At 51.7% G+C, this 20916-nt stretch overlaps 1 pseudogene; it reads left to right on the top strand.

The window, feature by feature from the left end:
- Positions 1–1440: 1440 nt before the first annotated feature.
- Positions 1441–2059, top strand: LOC123125549 (dirigent protein 22-like; annotated as a pseudogene).
- Positions 2060–20916: the final 18857 nt, after the last annotated feature.

The following is a 20916-nucleotide window of genomic DNA, read 5'->3' as shown; positions in this document are numbered from 1 at the left end:
ATTGCCGAGGGGGAAATGAGCGGGGTCAAAGAATGATTTTGTTGCTGTATGGAAAAACTACATTTGATTACAACACACTTTTTTCAATTAGAATATATGTTTAAGCATTGTTTTTTTTTATGCCGTGGCAACACACGGGCGTTCAACTAGTAGAAATCACGTTTCTTGAGGGCGGAGAACAAGGCAAACTGTACATCCCATTCGACAAGGAAGAGGCCGGAGAGGTGGTTGAGCATCACGGATGGGAACGGGCAAAGGGCTCCGTAGAGAAGGGACTGCAAAGCGAAGCAAGAGGGATCCCAGTGTGCGCGTCGTGCTGCATAAAACAACAAACTTATAGGAAAACCCAACCTCCTTAAGAAAAAGACCGAACCACCCACAAAGACCCCGACTCGGGACACCTGAACTCGCACAACCCGAATACTATCCCCAGCGATCCGATCAAGGAAACTCCCCGGCATACCGGGTCTGGCACACTCCGAGAAATGGCCGAGCCAGGGACCCCAATTAGTGCCCGTGTCCGTGAAACACCGAGGCACCCAGACCAAGCCAAAGCTGGGTCAGGCTACTCCGGGCATCTCTAATAGACCGTATACCACGACAACGTCTCCCACGGGCTGCATTTGGACCTTGTGGGGCATTGGCCACCCGGACTCTTGCCATCGCGACCCCTGGACGGATGGCCCTCATGTCAAATTGGCTTGTCGTCGTGACCCCAGGTCGGATGGCCCTCATGGCTACCCGGGCTCTTGACGTCACGATCGCTGGTTGGGTGGACCGGAAGAGAACGATGCTTACAGGCCGACCCATCCTCATCCAACGTGAGCACTACTGTTGACTGGGAGTGGTGCGGTGGTGGGTGTCAGTGGCCATCGGTGAAAATGAAGGGGCGGTGAGAGAGGGGTGTGAATGGAGGTTTGGGCGATGAAGAGATTGGAGTGAGGAGTAATGGCCGATGCGTCCCGTCTCCGGTCGCGTGCAGACGAGCCGGAGCCTGGTGCCGAAGAAATAGCCGATTTAGTCATTCCTCTTTAGCGTCTTAATTTTGCATCCCGAGGACCTGTATTCGATGGAACTCAGGCAACCAAGCAGATAAATTTTGCATCCCGAGGACCTGTATTAACTATAGCGTCTTAATTCAGTCGTACCTTACTAATCAGCTTCTTATCCAAAGTCCTATAACCGAAGAAGTCCCGGATCAACTCTGTATCACACATACGTACTGTACTACGACAACAAGATAATGTGCAGGATAACCCTAAACTAAACACGCGGGAAATTGTCAAGGATCCAACAACCACAACTCGCCGTTAAATTCGCCCATCTCTGCACCATTAGACATGCAAGCTGAGCAAACCAGAGCTCCTCGGAAGAAGCTTCGGCAATCGCATGATCGCATCAGACCACCAACATCCATTCCTAGCTTGCTAGCTGATCCCAATGGTGAGCAGCATCGCTCTCTCTGCCTTGGCCGCGCTCCTGCTCCTCGCGGCTGCCGGTGTACTGGCACGACGTCGTGAGCGGCGGGCCGAACGCAAGGGCGGTGCAGGTGGCGGAGGCGCCGTCCTCCAACGCCTCCGCCACGGGCTTCGGCACCGTGCTCGTCATCGACGACCCGCTCACCGAGGGGCCCAACCTGACGTCCAGGCTCCTCGGCCGCGCGCAGGGCATGTACATCAGCGCCGGCAAGGACAGCCTGTCGCTGCTCATGGCCATGAACTTCGTCTTCGTCGACGGCGCCTACAACGGGAGCAGCATCGCCATCATCGGGCCCAACCAGGCGGACCGCGCCGTCAGGGAGATGCCCGTCGTCGGCGGCAACGGCGTCTTCCGCTTCGCGCGCGGCTACTGCCAGTTGCGGACCCACTGGTTCGACGCCAAGACCGGCGACGCCACCGTGGAGTACAAGATCCATCTCCGCCACGACTGATGCATTGTCAGCTGGACTAATGATAAGCTTGTTGTTCCTATATATGATTTCCTGATTTTACCGCTAGCTTATTTGTTATTTCGAGGGTATGTATATGTGTTGTACGGCGATGATTTATTCGGAGTAATACCGGGGGTTAATAAACATTTCGTTTTTGAATGAAATACAATCTGGTCAATATTCCTTTTTGTCCTAGTCGGTTTCAAACTGAAGACCGACGACTGCATTCCCACTAAACACAAGAAGACCGATGACAGATAAAAATGATGGCGACAATGAAGTTCATCTTAACATCTAAACATTCATTTGAAATCGAAACAGCCAAAGCAATAGAGACGCACTTCCATGTGCCAACGACTTAGGGCATGTTTGGGAGAATTGCTATGATGATACAGGAGCTTGTGGTCCGTTGGATCCAATATCCAGTGGTCACAAGAAGAGTTTGCATTTATAGAAACACCCTCGAGGAGTCCCATAATTTGTGCAGATTCAGAGGCTTCAACACTAACCGTTCGGTGTCCTATCCGACGGTCCACAAGCACTCGTATCACCGTAGTATCAACCTGGCAATCGGGTCAGGTTTCATCGGGTTGACCTATACCAGACCCATGCCCAAATAATTATCGGGTTCGTCTCAAACCCATGACCCTACCCATGGGTCTAATTCCAGACCCATGCCCGAACCCGGCGGGCGACCCGACCCATTGGGCACCCATCGGGTCTAACATTTTCAATTGTTTTGCCCTTGTATGCAGCAGCAAGCATGTGTACTCGTATGCAGTAGCCACTTCTAAGCAAAAGGTGGACCAACTGCTAGCTTTATAGCGTTGCTCATGCATCCTTGCTACAGTAGTAGCTAGTCGAGGTGGTACTAAATTTGAGCTGAATGCACTGGCGCATGTGCACTACAACTACTAGTATTTGGCATGGGCTGATTACTGCACTCGTTTTGGGCCATACCCCACGCACGAAGCGGAGTCAGAGTGAGCAAATGAGTGCTCAGATGGGCCTACTTGTTGTGCCTTGTTTCTACGCACTCCATGAAAGCCAGCAGCTCGAGGGAGTATCTTTTCTGTGCGTGACGACTGCTACTTCAGGCATGTAGCTCGAGGTTGGATATACAGAGTAGATTCGTATGTGCTAATGTATGAAGTGCATTTAGATAAATGACCAAATGTAATACTATTACATGATAAACAATTTAGTTTCTTAATAATCTTAAACAGGCGACCCATCGGGTAACCCATGGGCATAAACTTTGGCCCATACCCTACCCACGATTAATCGGGTTACCCATGGGTAAGACCCATGAATGAAGTCAGCAACCCATACCCTACCCTCGGGTCGGGTGCCTATGGGCGCCCATGCCCATGGGCAGGATTGCCGGGTTGACCGTAGTATGAGAGGTGCGGGAGCACCTGAAATTCTCCCCGGCATGTTTAGTTGAGGAACCAAATAAAATGAAATGCCATGATTCCATACTAAAGAAATCTATTGGTTCTATTTTCATGTTTTGTTGGAACAAAAAAATGGATGAAATCGATTCCGTTTATGCGCTTGGTTGAAGAGATGGGGATGAGTCACGATTGATCCGGCTCATCTCTTTTATGTAGATATGGTGAGATTACCGCCCAAATATAGCTACAATCCCATGCATAAAAAATAGCTACAATTCGTGCCCCTCATATTTATTCATAGTAAAAGAACATGCATTTGAAAAAAAATGGTGCAAACACAACTAGTGGGTCATTTTGTAGATTCTATCAATTGTATGCCGTGTGGAAAGTTCGTCACATTCCTCTGCAGCTACGGTTACACCTTCGCTACAGTGGACACCGGGAACAATGCCACGGTGCTTCGCAGCTCGGTCATCTTGTGCAAGAAGATAGTCGACATCCAGAATCAATACAAGATCATCGGCAACGAAAAGGAGAAGGACTCCGTGGCTGATCTCACCGCGGTCGTCATCGACCCCCTCCTATGTCTGCATGAAAGATGGTATTGGTACAAGCCTAAAAAATCTGTTTCCCCAGAAAAAAAATAAGGGAAGAAGTTTCATTGCGTTTTACGATACGAAGCCGCCGCCACCTCCTGTTCTTCCTCGGGAGGGCTGATCTGGAGTCCGTTCGGGGCTCCGGAGAGGGGGGTTCGTCGCCATCATCATCACCAACCCTTCATCAACAACTTCATGATGCTCGCCACCGGGGTGATGGGTAATTTCCTCGTAGGCTTGCTGGACGGCGATGGAGTTGGATGAGATTTGTCATGTAATCGAGTCAATTTGTTAGGGCTTGATGCCTAGTATCCACTATGTTCTGACATTCTTGTTGCTATGCTTAATGCTTGTCACTAGGGTCCGAGTGTCATAATTTCATATCTAAACCCATTATGTTTTCATGAATATATTTGAGTTCTCGATCCTATCTGTAGTTATATGCACTTGTTATTGTTCTGATACGTAAACCCCAAATTGACAATAGTTGGGATACTCTTAGGGGATGACTGTAATTCGAGGAGTTCATGTATTCATCATATGTTAATGCTTTGTTCCAGTTCTCTATTAAAAGGAGGCCTTAATATCCCTCAGTTTCCCTTTGGACCCCGCTACCACAGGAGGGTGGGACAAAAGATGTCATGAAAGTTCTTATTATAAGTATGTATGACTATATATAGAATACATACCTACATTACATTAATGAATTGGAGCTACTGTGTATCGCTCTAGGTTGTGAGTTACATGATGAGTGTTATCGAACACAAATATCCATCACTGATCCAATTCCTACGCTTTTCACATATTGATCATTGCTAAATTAGTACTGTTGCTACTGCTGTTGCAATCACTACAAAACTTCTACTGTTACTGTTACCGTTACTATTGCTACTATTACAACTACTATCAAACTATCATATTACTGCGCTACTAAACACTTTGTTGCAGATATTTAGTTCTCCACATGTGGTTGAATTGACAACTCAACTCCTACAACAACAACAAAGCCTTTAGTCCCAAACAAGTTGGGGTAGGCTAGAGGTGAAACCCATAAGATCTCGCAACCAACTCATGGCTTGAGCACATGGATAGCAAGCTTCCACGCACCCGTGTCCATAGCTAGCTCTTTGGTGATACTTCAATCCTTCAGGTTCTTTTGGGTTTCATCTCCATAAGAGTGGCTGAGTTTTTACGTTGGCTCGTCAAGCCTATCACAACCCTCCTCCTTTACCCGGGCTTGGGACCGGCTATGTTGAGACAACATAGGCGGAGTTTGACAACTCAACTCCTGATACCCATAAATATTCTTTAGCTCCCCTTGTGTCGAATCAATAAATGTGAGTGAAATACTATCCTTGAAGACTGTCACGATCCCATATACTTGTGGGTTATCACATATTTGGTCTGGCACACTACGAGAAATGGACGAGCCAGGGACCATGATTAGAGACCGGGTCCGTGAAACACCGAGAAACCCCAGACCAACAAACGCTAGGTCAAGCTACTCGGGGTATCTCTCATAAAATGACCCTTGAGTTTTCGGAACGAATAAAAACAAAACCGATGCTATATTAAGCTCAATATTCACACAATTTGTACTTGTAATTTTGTCTTTTTTCCAATGATACCAGTGAGTCATTTTTTCCTGAAACTTTTCAAGTGAGTGATACACTACATAATGCTTGTTCCTACAAAGTTTCAAATTTTTTACTATTTTTCTTTTTCTTTTTGCCCAAACAGGTGCACCTAGATCCATATTTCAAAAATTTGCACCGATGAAAACATAACAAAAATATATTCCCTTTGAGGAAATTGCACAAATATTTGGGGCTGAGGTAACACAACTCCAGAGCTATCACATGTGGGTTCAATCTTAAATGATCAATTTGGGAAATTTGCAACCAATTTAGCCTAGTCGTTTAAATTTTGGAAAGGTTTTTTGTAATTTTCCTTCAAAAATCAAAGTTAAAAAAGCTAAGTAAACTACAACTATTTGGAACATCTGAATTCTGAAATGATCAATCTAGGGAATCTTCAGCCAATTTAGCCCAGCCATTTAAATTTTGGACAGTTTTTGTAAGATAAAACTGGTTTGTTTATGTTTTCTATTACCAACTAATTCCGGAGTTGTGAACTCCCTTAAAGTAGAGGTTTTCTGTTACCTATTAATAGTAAAAGAATATACATATGAAAAAAAGGTGCAGACACAACTAGTGGATCATATTGTAAATTCTATCGGTTGTCCAGAACAACAATAGTAGAAACTATCTCAATCTGAACCACCCGTGCGACAGGTTCAGGTCAGGCCACGACACCGACTTGCCATGCTCCAAGAAGTACCGGCAGTGGTGCACGGCGGAAGCGTGGCCGCGGCTCAGCACCAGGCTTACCGTTGGGAGGAAGAAAATGCCCCCTACCATTGGATCAAAACCTAACGACTGAAGCAAGGAAACCAAGACCGAGACCGCGGCTCCCCCTCCCTAGGGTTCCGCCCGCACTGCCGCCGGCTCCCCTGCCGTGGGTAGCCGCCGCCGCTAGCCCCCCTCCCCCGACCCCCTCCCTTCCCCCCTCCTCCGTACACCCGTGTCACCTCCCCGAACGAGGCGACCGGGGGCTCCCTCCCCGCCCTTCCCAGCGCCTCCCACCGCCGCCGGCCTGGACCATCGGGCCAGCCTCATGTGGTGCCGGCGGCGGCGGCCCCGTCCTCTCCCCCCGGGCAGCGCCATGGCTCGGGCAGCTGGCGGTTGGCGGCGGCGCACTTCGGCGGCAGCGGATCCGGCGGCGGCGTCGCTCCTTGGGTGGCGCGGTGCCGGGTGGCGAGGTGGCGACGGCGTGGTTGCTTGGCGGCGGCACGTCGCAGTGGCTGGCGGCGGTGACCTCCCGGCCCAGATCTGGGCCTTGTTGGGCCCCATCTGGGTCTGGGCGAGCCTGGCCGGAGCTCCTCTGCGGCGTCTCCGGCGGACGGCAGGGCGACTCGTGTGGGGGATGGCGGCGACGGCGGCTCGTGTACTGCATCGCGGCGACGGGGGCTTCACGAGCCCGTCTCGGGCTCGGCCGGGCCTATCTGGGCCTTCGGCGCGGGGGCAAAACATGGTTTTAGGGGGGGAGCTGGAGCCGGCACAGCGCCGGTCGTGGCCATGGGCCACTTCTCCGCCTCCCCTCTCCCCCGGTCTATTTGGTCGCTGTCGTGGAATTGTCACGGCAGATGTCCTCGAGCTAGGACTTAGTCATGGAGCCATCGCAGCTAGGAAGCTTGAAGGGGTTATGCGGGACAAGGGACGCGAGGGTTTATACTGGTTCGGCCCCTTACGGTGAAGGTAAAAGCCTACGTCCAGTTGAGGTGGTATTGATTAGGGTTACGATCACCAGGGAGCTAAACAGCTATGCCCGGCTCTCGGTCAGATTGTTGTCGCCCTTAAACCGCTGCCGTGTCGTCCCTTTATATAGGGAGGCTGACGCCCAGCAGCCCTTAGAGTCTGGGCCGGCTCATAAGAGTGTCCGGCTCAGACTCTCAACTATACTTGCCTTACACTACAAGTTCTACCATAATAATGATTGTAACTACGGGCCTTAAGCCATATCCGGGTCTCAGCCCATCTCTGGCCCATCGTCTTCAAACTTGGCTCCGGGCTTCTAGCAATGACCACACGAGTAACCCGGCCCCTCCTGGCGGGTGACTCTAAGGTCTATATCCTCAACATTAGGCCCCAGATTGATTTGAGCCGGCTCATGTCAATCCTCAGCTCTTCTGACAGAAAAAATCTCCGGCTTACCATTCATGTGAAGGCCATGACCCGGAGTGACGTCATCCTCTGGACTCCGGATAATCCGCCGTGACGTCATCCTCCACTAAGTCCGTTTTTTACTCCGCCAGATTCGCAACGGATCTTTGCTTTAACTGTCATTCTGAAAATCGAGGCGTCGTGGGGGGGAGATAACCACGCCGTGGTCTCCTTGAATCTCGCGCCCACTTATGACATCGCCTTATAAATAGGCCGGCCCAACGGGCTCTTCTCACGCTCTCTTCTTCCTCCTCGCGCCGTCGCTCCTCTGCCCGAGCTCTGCCACTGCCGCCGCCGTCGCGCCCCTGATCTTCATCAACCCGGCCGCTGCATCACCCTGACTCGGACCAGATAAACGGCGGCGACTTCCGCTCTTCTCCAAATCCGGTGAGTCTCTTCTGCCTTGTTAGAACAGATCTGTGGTAGAGTTCAAACAGTTCATCCGTGTTCTTCGCCATTGTCCACGGGCGTCAGTAGTTCTCGTAGTTGCCACCCTTGTTTGATCTTAGATATGTATAGACTTGCTGCAGTAGTTGTTTCTTACTCATTTCACCTGCAAAATCCACTTCTTTCCACTGCATAAGATCTCCTTCGAGCTCAAGAACTCCCCTACGTCCGCATTTTAGGTCTAGAAAATTTTCTTTGCTCCGACCATTTTGATCCAAAAAAGTTACGGTAGTATGCGAAACCTGTTTTACCACACTTAGTAAAAACTGCAACCATTGAATCTTGGCGGCTTATATTTCCGGCTTAAAGAAAACACGCGCCGTAGAACTTTCCGGTTTAAAGAGAACCATGCTCTGTAGAATCCTCCGGTTTAACTGTGGTAAAGCCGTAGATAACCAACTTATTCTGAATACCCCTGCGGCTTAAATAACCCACTGTATCTGAATATATATCATTAGTCCCCTTCATAAGCCGCCATCTTAGTTTGAACGATAAATCTCCGGCTTATAATTAACCCGGACACTTTTCTCTTTATCATAGACTACCAACCTTCACCATGCCTCCCAAGGCTCCCATCACTTGCAACTGGATGAGGTCCAATGTCACCGACGAGACCCTGGCCAATTTCGTTAAGTCCGGATATTTTCCTAAGAAGGAAATCATGTCCTACCGTGCCCCTGACCCGTCGGAAGAGAGACCACAACCAAGGGACGGGGAGGTAGTGATCTTCGCAGATCATATGAGCCGGGGCTTCGCACTGCCCGGCTCAAAGTTTTTCAGGGACGTGCTCAACTTCTTTGACCTACGGCCTCAGGATATAGGACCCAACTCCGTATCCAACATCTGCAACTTCCAAGTCTTTTGCGAAGTGTATCTTGGAGAAGAGCCGAGTCTGCTGCTCTTCAGAGAGCTGTTTTACTTAAACCGCCAAAATGAGTGCGCCAACGGGCCAAGTCTAGAGTTAGGTGGCATCTCCATCCAGCGGCGTAGGGACTGTCTTTTCCCTTACGCAGAGCCGCCAAGCCACCCCAAGGACTGGAATATGACTTGGTTCTACTGCCAAGACACGTCCCCGGCTGACGAGAACCCGCTGCCCGGCTTTCGCCCAACACGTCTAGAGCCGACTCATTCGCTGTCGGACAAACTGACTGCAGTGGAACGCCAGCCTCTGCTTCCAACTATCAATAAGATCAAGGCCCTGCTAGGCAACGGTCAGAACGAAATTGACCTGGTCCGGGTCTGGATCTCATGGCGGGTGATCCCATTGAGCCGCCGCCCCGGCTTAATGTGTGAGTACACCGGGCGAAAGGATGACCCGCAGAGGCACAGTCGCAATGATCTTCCAGAAGACGTTGCAGAGGAAGAGACCAAGGCTCTTCTAAACGAGAGCCTGGCAGATTGCGGAAGAACCGGGTTAGCCCCCTTCTGCAAGACCAACCCAGCCCCAGCGGTAAGCCGCTGACTTTAACTTTTATCTTCGTCTGTATATAACCTTTATCTGAACCGTTTTACGAATCAATCATTGTATCTTTCAGGCTGATGATAAGTTCTGGCGGGTCAAATATGACCATGAAGCGGCCAAGAAGGCCAGGAAGGCGAAGAAAGCCGCCCCTCGCAAAAAGGGAAGCAGACCCACTGCTTCGGAGCTAATGCAATTAAGCGACAGCTCTGAGTCAGAGATAACCCTTAAACCTTTAATTTCTTGCTGTATTCGTTGTTTGCTGCTGTCCGCCTTATCAACACTTGCTTATTGACAGGATGACACCGGCGCCAGTAACCCGGTGGTTGAAGAGGTAACATCATTTTCCTCCGGCTCGGAGCCCTTGCCACAGCTGAAAGTCCGAAGGGTAACCCGGAAAGTAAGCTTTTCACATCCTTTAGCTCATCAAGACCCTCAATTTCTTTTGAAGCAGCAGGTTCACGAAAGCCGGCATCACACCTGGGCCCGCAAGGACACCGACCTCTCCGCCGGGTTGCCTGACGCGACAAGGAAGCGTCGCACTGAGGTTTTTTCTCACTTGTACCCTTTTCATCCGTTGGCGGGTGTTATCCGCCAGCCACTCAACTCTTCTGACTCCAATTATCAGGAGACCTCCCCCTCTTCGGGTGACTCCATGCAGTCAAATCTGCCGGCCTTCAAGACTGCGCCCGGGTAACAACATTCTTCTTACATTATCTTTGCCTGTACTTACTCTTTGTGTGCCTAACACTTTTATCTTTTCAGTGCTCAGGCAAAGCTCACCAAAAGAGCGAAGAAGACCAGATCAGCCGGAGTGCCGGACTTACCTGAACCGGAGGTGACGGCTCAAGAGCCGCCAGCTGCCTCCGCCCCCGAAGCCACCACTCCGATGGACACGGCACCTGAGGCCTCTGCCCCGACTGCCAAGGCAACAACCGAAGCTTCGGTTAACCCGGAGGCCTCCGGCTCAGCTCCACCAGCAGACGACCCGGACGTGGTAATCACCCGGACGGAGTTCGTTGAGCCGGGGAGGCCGACCGCGTTGGCCAAATGCTCCGCGAAGGGGGAGTTGCTGCAGCCCCATCGGGTGAACCTGGACCTCTTCGGCTACACCGATTTGAGCATTGGAGAGCTCGTCTCTGGCTACATCAGCCAAGTACACAAGAGCCGGGACGCCGAGGTTGCCATGGTCAACCAGATCCAACAAAAATCTGAGGTATCCTTCTGCTGTCTTCTTACTTTACTGCATAGTTACCTTTGCCATGCTAGCCCCCAAGTCGACGACTTATACTTGAATATGTTGTAGACTTAGGTTCCGGCTTACTCAACTGAGCCGGCAATATGTAGATAGATACGTTCAATATGCATTAGCCCCCAAGTGCCAAGTGTCTTTACTTGGAAAACGCTTGGGACTTATATAGCAACTGTCAATAACCCGGAAATATATGCAGGCTGTTGGCAAGAAACTAGAGGCGGACCTTGCGGATCTCAAGAGCCGGCTGAAGATGCAGGAGATGGAAACCCGGAAGGCAAACGCCAAGTTTGTATCCAGCATCGCCACTTCAAGAAAAATTGAAGACCGAGTTTGATGCTGAGAGAAAAGCCTGGGTCGAAGAGAAGGCCGCACTGGTGACCCGGGCGGAACAGGCGGAGAAGGCTCTCACTGAGAAGACCGCCGAGCTCTCCGGCCTAAAGCGCCAGGTTTCCCAAATGGTGGCTGCTATCTTCGGTAAATCGCCTCACCGGCTTTCATCAAGTTAATATATGCTATGATTCATCCTTGTCACCGGCTTATCTGACTCTGTTAAACAGGTCCGAGGAGTGCCAATCTCCACCAGAGCGTGGTCACCAAGTTAAAGGCCGTGTACACCCTGGTGGAACAGCTCTACACCGGGTCGCAGCGTGCCTTAGCTGTGGTGGCCCTATCCAACGAGGTGCCAACTCATCTGGCCGAAGTCCTGCGCCGGCTCGCTGTTCTGCCGCAACGGATCCAGGAGCTACGACGGGCCTCCACGTGAGCCGGAGCAATCGCCGCGCTGAGCCGGGCCAAAGCATTCCTGCCGGAGCTAGACCCGGCAGACATCGCCCTGGGTTACCCAAGCCTGAAGGAAGACCGCTCAGCCTTCGACCAGAAGGACTTTGCAGCGTGTGTGAAGGCTGTACGCCCGGTGGCCACCCTCCTCGGGAACGACACCGACTTAACCAAGTACCAGCCGGGTTATGATGCGGAGAATCAGAGGATGCCAACCCCTCGCTATGAAGCTCTCAATCTGATCCCTCCGGCTCGTCAGCACACCTTCGCCCCGAAGATTGACCCGGCCGGGTTAATTGACGAAGAAGCCCAGTTTGAAGCTCTCAGCGGCATCGACTGGAAATCATCAACCTTCGAGGCCTTAGGATTAGCCGGAGGAGAAGACATGAATGAGCCGGGGACTTCAACCCAGCGGGCATCATAATTTAGCTGGCGGGTTATCAAACATTGTTCCACCTTTTAGACTTGAAGAGTTATTGTAATAGAGCAGGAGCAACAGTTTATCTCTGCCGTGCCATCGTGCACGTTTTGAATGCGAAAGCCATTTGAATTTGTCTCCTTGATGTTTCTCCGGGTCACAATCATTCCTTTGTTTTTCTCAACCTCAAAAGGTGCCTTTAAGTATCTGCATAAAAAGGCAAATCACAAGTCTCGAGGCGGCTAACAGCCTGTAAGCATCCTTCCGGTTTAAATAACCCGGGTAGTAAGGCTGATACCTTAACTCCGATTTACTTGCCTTGATGACACCCATGACGTGCAACTAACACTGTAAACCAAAGTTAAGCCGGCAAGTGAGACCCGGCCATGCACACCTCAGAATAAATTTGTGAAAAAGCAGAAGAACTTAGGGGCTTCCGGTTCGAATACGACCAGAGACCCGGCCCAAAGGGATTAAGCCAAGATTCGGATACGATCATATAGCCCCCAGTGGGTGTGGCGATGCCAATCAAGAGGGTACCGACAGCTATGTTCTCTTTAGTTCGAATACGACCCATGTTTGAACAGGAAGCCCCCACGTGATTCTTAAAATTGTTTAACGACGCTGATTCGAATACGATCCACGTCGGTTCTCAGAGGGGTTAAACTACGGTTCAAATATGACCAAAGGCAACCTCCCAATGAGCTCGACACGTTGCCAATCAAATGGGTATCGACAGCTATGTTCTCTTTGGTTCGAATACGACCCATGTTTGAACAGGAAGCCCCCAAGTGACTTTACTGCTTACGGCTAGATTCGAATACAATCATAAGCCGGATCCTCCTGTAAATCATCATGTAATCTTGTAATAAAAACAACACGTGCACATTTGGAGGAGAAAAAAGGACATAGGTCCTGCTTTATTGCTTATCATAATATATACATGGCTGAGACAAGTATGTACACCACGAGAGCCGGTAACTCAAGTGTAGTAAGGCCGAAGCTGAGCTATGTTCCACGGCCGACGGGTCTCTTCCTCAGACTTACGTGAATCTTTGTGCTCCCGAATATCAATGAGGTAATATGACCCGTTGTGCAAGTTCTTGCTGACCACAAAGGGCCCTTCCCAAGGTGGGGATAACTTGTGTGCATCTGTTTGATCCTGGATGAGCCGGAGCACAAGGTCGCCTTCCTGGAAGACCCGGGATTTGACCCGGCGGCTATGATAACGGCGCAAGTCTTGTTGGTAAATCGCTGACCGGGCTGCTGCCACATCACGCTGTTCGTCCAACAAGTCCAGAGCATCTTGGCGCGCCTGTTCATTGTCCGTCTCAACATAAGCCGCCACGCGAGGTGAATCGTGACGGATGTCGCTGGGGAGGACTGCTTCTGCTCCATAAACCATGAAGAAAGGCGTGAAGCCTGTAGACCTATTAGGAGTAGTGTTGATGCTCCATAAAACGGAGGGCAACTCCTCCACCCAACAACCCGGCGTCCGTTGCAAAGGGACCAAAAGCCAGGGCTTGATGCCCTTCAGAATTTCCTGGTTAGCTCTCTCAGCTTGACCATTGGATTGAAGATGGGCCACTGAAGAAACATCAAGTCGGATATGCTCTCGTTGACAAAATTCTTCCATGGCGCCTTTGGAGAGATTGGTGCCATTATCAGTTATAATGCTGTGCGGAAAACCAAAGCAGAAAATCACCTTTTTCATAAATTGAACTGCCGTGGCTGCATCGCACTTGCTAACTGGCTCAGCTTCCACCCACTTTGTGAATTTGTCAACTGCCATCAAGAGGTGGGTCTTCTTATCCTTGGACCATTTAAAAGGCCCGACCATATCAAGCCCCCAGACCGCAAAGGGCCAAGTGATTGGGATCATCCTCAACTCCTGAGCCGGCACATGAGCCCGTCGTGAGAACCTTTGGCAACCATCACATTTACTGACCAAGCCCTGTGCATCAGCATGAGCCGTCAGCCAATAAAAACCATGACGGAAAGCCTTGGCCACTAGGGATTTTGAGCCGGCATGATGGCCACAATCCCCTTCATGGATCTCACGCAAGATCTCTTGGCCTTCCTCAGGGGAGATACAACGTTGAAATGCCCCTGAAACACTGCGATGATGTAACTCGCCATCGATAACGATCATTGACTTAGCCCGCCGGGTTATTTGCCTGGCCAAAGTTTCATCCTCAGGCAACTCTCCCCGGGTTATATAAGCCAGATATGGCATTGTCCAGTCTGGTATGACATGAAGAGCCGCCACCAGTCGTGCCTCCGGGTCAGGGATAGCCAAGTCTTCCTCTGTAGGCAACTTAACCGAAGGGTTATACAGGACATCCAGGAAAGTGTTAGGCGGCACCGGCTTTCGCTGAGAGCCTAGCCGGCTCAGAGCATCAGCCGCCTCGTTCTTCCTGCGATCAATGTGCTCCACTTGGTATCCTTGAAAGTGCCCAGCAATGGCATCAACCTCGCGGCGATAAGCCGCCATGAGAGGGTCCTTAGAATCCCACGTGCCTGATACTTGTTGAGCCACCAGGTCTGAGTCACCAAAGCACCTTACCCGGCTTAAGCTCATCTCCTTAGCCACCCGAAGACCGTGGAGCAAAGCCTCGTATTCAGCCGCATTGTTAGTGCAAGGAAACATCAACTGTAGCACATATTGGAACTTGTCACCTTTAGGGGAAGCCAATACAACGCCAGCCCCCGAGCCCTCCAGCTGCCTGGACCCATAAAAGTGAATAGTCCAATAAGTGTTATCCGGCTTTTGCTCAGGCACTTGTGACTCCGTCCAATCGTTGATGAAATCCACCAAGGCCTGGGATTTAACAGCAGTGCGTGGCACATACTTGAGGCCATGAGGTCCTAGTTCTATAGCCCACTTAGCAATTCTCCCTGTGGCCTCTCTGTTTTGAATAATATCACCAAGAGGGGCAGAACTGACCACAGTGATGGGATGACCCTGAAAATAATGCTTAAGCTTCCGGCTCGGCATGAACACACCATACACAAGCTTCTGCCAATGCGGGTACCGCTGCTTGGACTCAATGAGCACCTCGCTGACATAATAAACCGGCCGCTGAACCGGATGCTCCTTACCCGCCTCCTTGCGCTCCACCACAATAGCCACGCTGACGGCTCGTGCATTTGCCGCCACATACAGTAGCAAGGGCTCCTTATCAACCGGAGCAGCAAGGACTGGAGGCTCTGCCAGCTGCTTTTTCAAATCCTCAAAAGCGGTATTAGCTGCATCATTCCAGACAAAGTTATCAGTCTTCTTCATCAACTGATATAAGGGCATGGCCTTCTCACCCAAACGGCTTATAAACCGGCTTAAAGCAGCAATGCGACCCGCCAAGCGCTGGACGTCATTTATACACGCCGGCTTAGCTAGGGAGGTGATGGCCTTGATCTTCTCCGGGTTAGCCTCAATACCTCTGTCAGAAACCAAAAAGCCCAATAGTTTGCCTGCAGGAACACCAAAAACGCACTTGGCCGGGTTAAGCATCATCTTATAGACCCGGAGATTGTCAAAGGTTTCTCTTAAGTCATCTATCAGGGTTTCCTCTTTGATGGATTTAACCACAATATCATCCACGTAAGCGTGAACATTGCGCCCGATCTGTTTATGAAGACAGTTCTGTACACAACGCTGGTAAGTCGCCTGTGCACACTTGAGTCCAAAGGGCATAGACACATAGCAGAAGGCTCCAAAGGGAGTGATAAACGCCGTCTTCTCCTGGTCCTTAACTGCCATCTTAATCTGATGATACCCGAAATAAGCATCCAAGAAACTTAAGCGTGCACAACCTGCCGTAGCATCAATGATTTGATCAATACGGGGGAGGGCAAAGGGATCAGCCGGACACGCCTTGTTCAAGTCCATGTAATCCACACACATTCGCCAGGTGCCGTTCTTCTTGAGCACGAGCACCGGGTTAGCCAACCACTCTGGGTGAAAGACTTCAACGATAAACCCGGCCGCCAAGAGCCGGGCCACTTCTTCACCAATGGCTTTCCGCCTCTCTTCATTAAACCGTCGAAGGAACTGTCTGACCGGCTTAAATTTCGGATCAACATTGAGAGTATGCTCAGCGAGTTCTCTAGGTACACCTGGCATGTCAGAGGGTTTCCATGCGAAGATGTCCCTATTCTCACGGATGAACTCGATGAGCGCGCTTTCCTATTTTGGATCCAGATTCGCACTGATGCTGAACTGCTGGGATGAGTCACCTGGAACAAAATCAACAAGTTTAGTCTCATCCGCCGATTTAAATTTCATCGCCGGCTCATTCTCCGTAGTCGGCTTTTTCAGAGAGGTCATATCTGTTGGGTCAACATTGTCTTTGTAAAACTTCAACTCCTCTGTAGCACAAACAGACTTTGCATAAGCCGCGTCGCCTTCCTCACACTCTAGAGCCACCTTCCGGCTGCCGAGAACCGTAATGGTCCCATTATGACCCGGCATCTTGAGCTGTAAGTAGACATAACACGGCCGTGCCATGAACTTGGCATAATCCGGCCGTCCAAATATAGCATGGTATGGACTCCTTATCTTGACCACCTCAAAGGTCAACTTTTCCACCCTGTAGTTGTTCTCATCCCCAAAAGCCACTTCCAATTCGATCTTGCCGACTGGATAAGCCGACTTACCAGGTACCACACCGTGGAAGATAGTGTTTGACTGGCTGAGGTTCTTATCAACCAACCCCATACGGCGAAAAGTCTCATAATAGAGGATGTTGATGCTGCTGCCTCCATCCATGAGTACCTTTGTGAACTTATAACCTCCCACTTGAGGAGCCACCACTAAGGCCAAGTGGCCCGGGTTATCCACCCGGGGAGGGTGATCCTCCCTACTCCACACTATAGGTTGCTCAGACCATCGTAAGTAGCGTGGGACCGCCGGCTCAACAGTATTCACAGCCCTCTTGTGAAGCTTCTGATCTCGCTTGCACAAACTAGTGGTAAACACATGATACTGTCCACCGCTAAGCTGCTTTGGATTGGTCTGATAACCCCCCTGCTGCTGTTGATGACCCTAGCCAGACTGTTGATTAAAGCCCCCTTGACCATTCTGAGAACCAGAATTTGAGCCGCCCCCCGGGCCATGAGAGCCGCCGGCGCCTGAGCCGCCGCCCGGGCCATTGTAGTTTTTAAAAGCCTTCATGATTGCACCCCGGGCCATGAGAGCCGCCGGCGTCTGAGCCGCCGCCCGGGCCATTGTAGTTTTTAAAAGCCTTCATGATTGCACAATCCTTCCATAGGTGAGTCGCTGGCTTCTCTCTAGAGCTGTGCCTCGGACAAGGCTCATTCAACAGCTGCTCCAGTGAAGGTCCTGACCCGCCGCCTCGGGGAGGGGGCCTCCCCTTGCGCCGCTGATTATTACCTTGGGAGTTGGCGTTAGCTACAAACTCTAGGCTGCCATCGGCCTTGCGCTTGCCTCCTCCTTGGTTCCCCGGGTTAAACTGAGGACCCTTGCCGTTGCCGTTCTTCTTTCCCTTCCCTGTCCTTTCATCATCTGAAGGGGGATCCTTGGTACCATCGGAATCGGCGTACTTGACAAGAGCCGCCATCAGTGTACCCATATCAGTACAGTCACGTTTAAGCCGCCCGAGTTTCATCTTTAGGGGCACAAAGCGACAGTTTTGTTCCAACATTAAGACTGCAGAGCCGGCATCCATCTTATCCGATGAATGTATGATCTCCTTGACCCGGCGAACCCAATGGGTTGTGGATTCACCCTCCTGCTGCTTACAGTTAGTCAGATCCACAATTGACATAGACTGCCTGCAGGTATCTTTGAAGTTTTGGATGAACCGGGCTTTCAGCTCAGCCCAAGACCCAATGGAATTCGGTGGTAGCCCTTTCAACCACGTGCGGGCAGTTCCATCTAACATCATGGTGAAATACTTGGCCATGGCCGCCTCACTGACCTCCAGTAGCTCCATAGCCATCTCATAACTCTCAATCCAGGCCGCGGGTTGTAAGTCAGCTGTATAGTTAGGCACCTTCCTAGGGCCCTTGAAGTCCTTAGGTAGACGTTCATTACGGATAGCTGGCACTAAACAAGGAACACCCCCGGTCCTGGTAGGGATACCCACATCAACGGAAGTCGTCGGGTAAGCCGGGGGGGTCTGGTAAGCCGTCACTTGAGGCGCTTGCTCCGCCTCTTGCCGTGCTTGGTCCGCTGCGTAAAAGGCTCCATTATGAGCCGGGCCATGGCCAGGGGGCGGGTCATGGCGTCGGACGTTGCTTGAGCCGGTTGCCGAGACCATGTGCCGGCTGTAACTCGGGCTCTGGCCTGGACGAGGAGTCGAGTGGATCCTGTCCCGGCTGTAGGAGTACGCCTCTTGCTGCGCCAGTGCTGTTTGAAGTAGTTCCCTGACCCGGCGGGTCTCGATAGCCGTCGGAGAGTCACCGTCAACTGGTAGGGCCGCCAGCCGTGCTGCCGCAGCAACCATGTTCTCCAGCAGGTTATTATAATGACCCGGGGGTATTGGCACATACTGAGGCGGGGCAGGGGGCACCTGGGGAGGCCCCATCACTCGCGGCTGAATAAGGGGTCCAGACCCGGGTGCTATGACCCCTGGCGGGTTACTAGACCCTGCACCTGGCGTGTTGAAGAGGTTGCGCGGATCGTAAACCGGCGGGAGTCGGGACTGGGCCTTTTGATGCCTCCTTCTCATGACCTCATTGGCCGCGTTCTGATCCATCGTGAGTTGGAAGGACTGTGCCTGAATCAGCTGAGTCTGGGCATCGAGAGCCGCCCGCTCCGCAGCCAGCCTGATTCCTTCTGCTGCAAGATCCTCTTTAGCTTTTATCAGATCCAATTTCAACTGTGCCACCTCCGCATCATGCTGGGCTTGATCCGCCGGGTCAACCGTGGCGGTTAACAGGGCCGTCATCTTGTCCGTGAGGTCCATTAGCACCTGAGCCGAAGAAGGCACCGGGTTTCCTGCTCCAGCGGCGAGGTTCTGAACAGGCTGCGCACCAGCCATAAAAACTCCAACCTGACTTGGCGGCTCAAAGAGGTCCGGAATACTGTCACCATCGGAGCAACCCATGAGCCTGCCATCTTGAAGTTGGTACAACGAGTTTGACTCATCGGTGGCCGACTCGCCGTCAGAGCCGGCGGCCGTCTCATCCCCAGATCCAGATCGATCGGAGGGTCCTCCATGGATACACCCTACAAAAACATGCTTTGAGGCAGGCCGGGCCCGGGCGGGTCGTGCGCGCTGAGCCGTTTCGATGAGATCGGCGCAGAGATCCGGCGCAGGGCCCGGCTCACCAATCTTGCCGATGAAGACATGAATTCCGCCGAAGGGGACCCGGTGCCCGTACTCAATTGAGCCGGCGTCGGGGCCCCAGTTTGCATCGTCGATGTAGAGCTTGCCGCGACGACTTTTGGTCATCCGGCCCACAGCGTATCCCTTGAGCCCTTCGAAGCTGCCCTTCAAGAACTCAAATCCACCGTGCGCCAGCCCCACGGTGGGCGCCAACTGTCGTGGAATTGTCACGGCAGATGTCCTCGAGCTAGGACTTAGTCGTGGAGCCATCGTAGCTAAGAAGCTTGAAGGGGTTATGCGGGACAAGGGACGCGAGGGTTTATACTGGTTCGGCCCCTTACGGTGAAGGTAAAAGCCTACGTCCAGTTGAGGTGGTATTGATTAGGGTTACGATCACCAGGGAGCTAAACAGCTATGCCCGGCTCTCGGTCAGTTTGTTGTCGCCCTTAAACCGCTGCCGGGTCGTCCCTTTATATAGGGAGGCTGACGCCCAGCAGCCCTTAGAGTCTGGGCCGGCTCATAAGAGTGTCCGGCTCGGACTCTCAACTATACTTGCCTTACACTACAAGTTCTACCATAATAATGATTGTAACTACGGGCCTTAAGCCATATCCGGGTCTCAGCCCATCTCTGGCCCATCGTCTTCAAACTTGGCTCCGGGCTTCTGGCAATGACCACACGAGTAACCCGGCCCCTCCTGGCGGGTGACTCTAAGGTCTATATCCTCAACAGTCGCGGTTGCCTGGTTTGCCCCTGTTGCTATGTCCGGCCGGTTACTGCCACGGGCGGTGGCGGCTGTCCCCTCCCGCGTGGCTGCTGTTGCTGCCGCCCCTCGTTCCCGGTTGCCTTCTCTATTCCCGCCGGTCTCACTTCATTTGCCACGGTGAGACAGTGATGGGGACTGCACGGCCGTGGTGGCGCATGTTGGTGGGCGGCGTGTTTGGTGGCACACGATGAATCGTCTAGAGTTGTGGGTGGTTGGTGGTCAGGAGAAATCCCTGTCGGCTTGTCCGGCACCGACGCGGTGACGCCTGTGGGCGCCGCCGTGCCTTCCTGAAGGGCGTCGGGTTTGCTGTCGGTGTCAAAACCGGCGGATCTCGGGTAGGGGGTCCCGAACTATGCGTCTAAGGTCGATGGTAACAGGAGGCAGGGGACACAATGTTTTACCCAGGTTCGGGCCCTCTCTATGGAGGTAATACACTACTTCCTGCTTGATTGATCTTGATGAATATGAGTATTACAAGAGTTGATCTACCACGAGATCGTAATGGCTAAAACCCTAGAAGTCTAGCCTGTATGACTATGGTAATGAGTATCTCTCCTCCGGACAAAGTCCTCCGGTTTATATAGACACCGGGAGGATCTAGGGTTACACAAGGTCGGTTACAAAGAAAGGAATCTACACATTTAATCGCCAAGCTTGCCTTCCACGCCAAGGAGAGTCCCATCCGGACACGGGTAAAGTCTTCGGTTTTCGTATCTTCATAGCCCATCAGTCCGGCCCATGGCTAATAGCCCGGACGCCTGAGGACCCCTTAGTCCAGGACTCCCTTAGTAGCCCCG

Source organism: Triticum aestivum, chromosome 5D (assembly GCF_018294505.1).
Source record: "Triticum aestivum cultivar Chinese Spring chromosome 5D, IWGSC CS RefSeq v2.1, whole genome shotgun sequence".
Lineage (NCBI taxonomy): Eukaryota > Viridiplantae > Streptophyta > Magnoliopsida > Poales > Poaceae > Triticum > Triticum aestivum.
The sequence above is the reverse complement of the archived record's forward strand: the minus strand, read 5'-3'. Positions and strand labels throughout refer to the sequence as shown.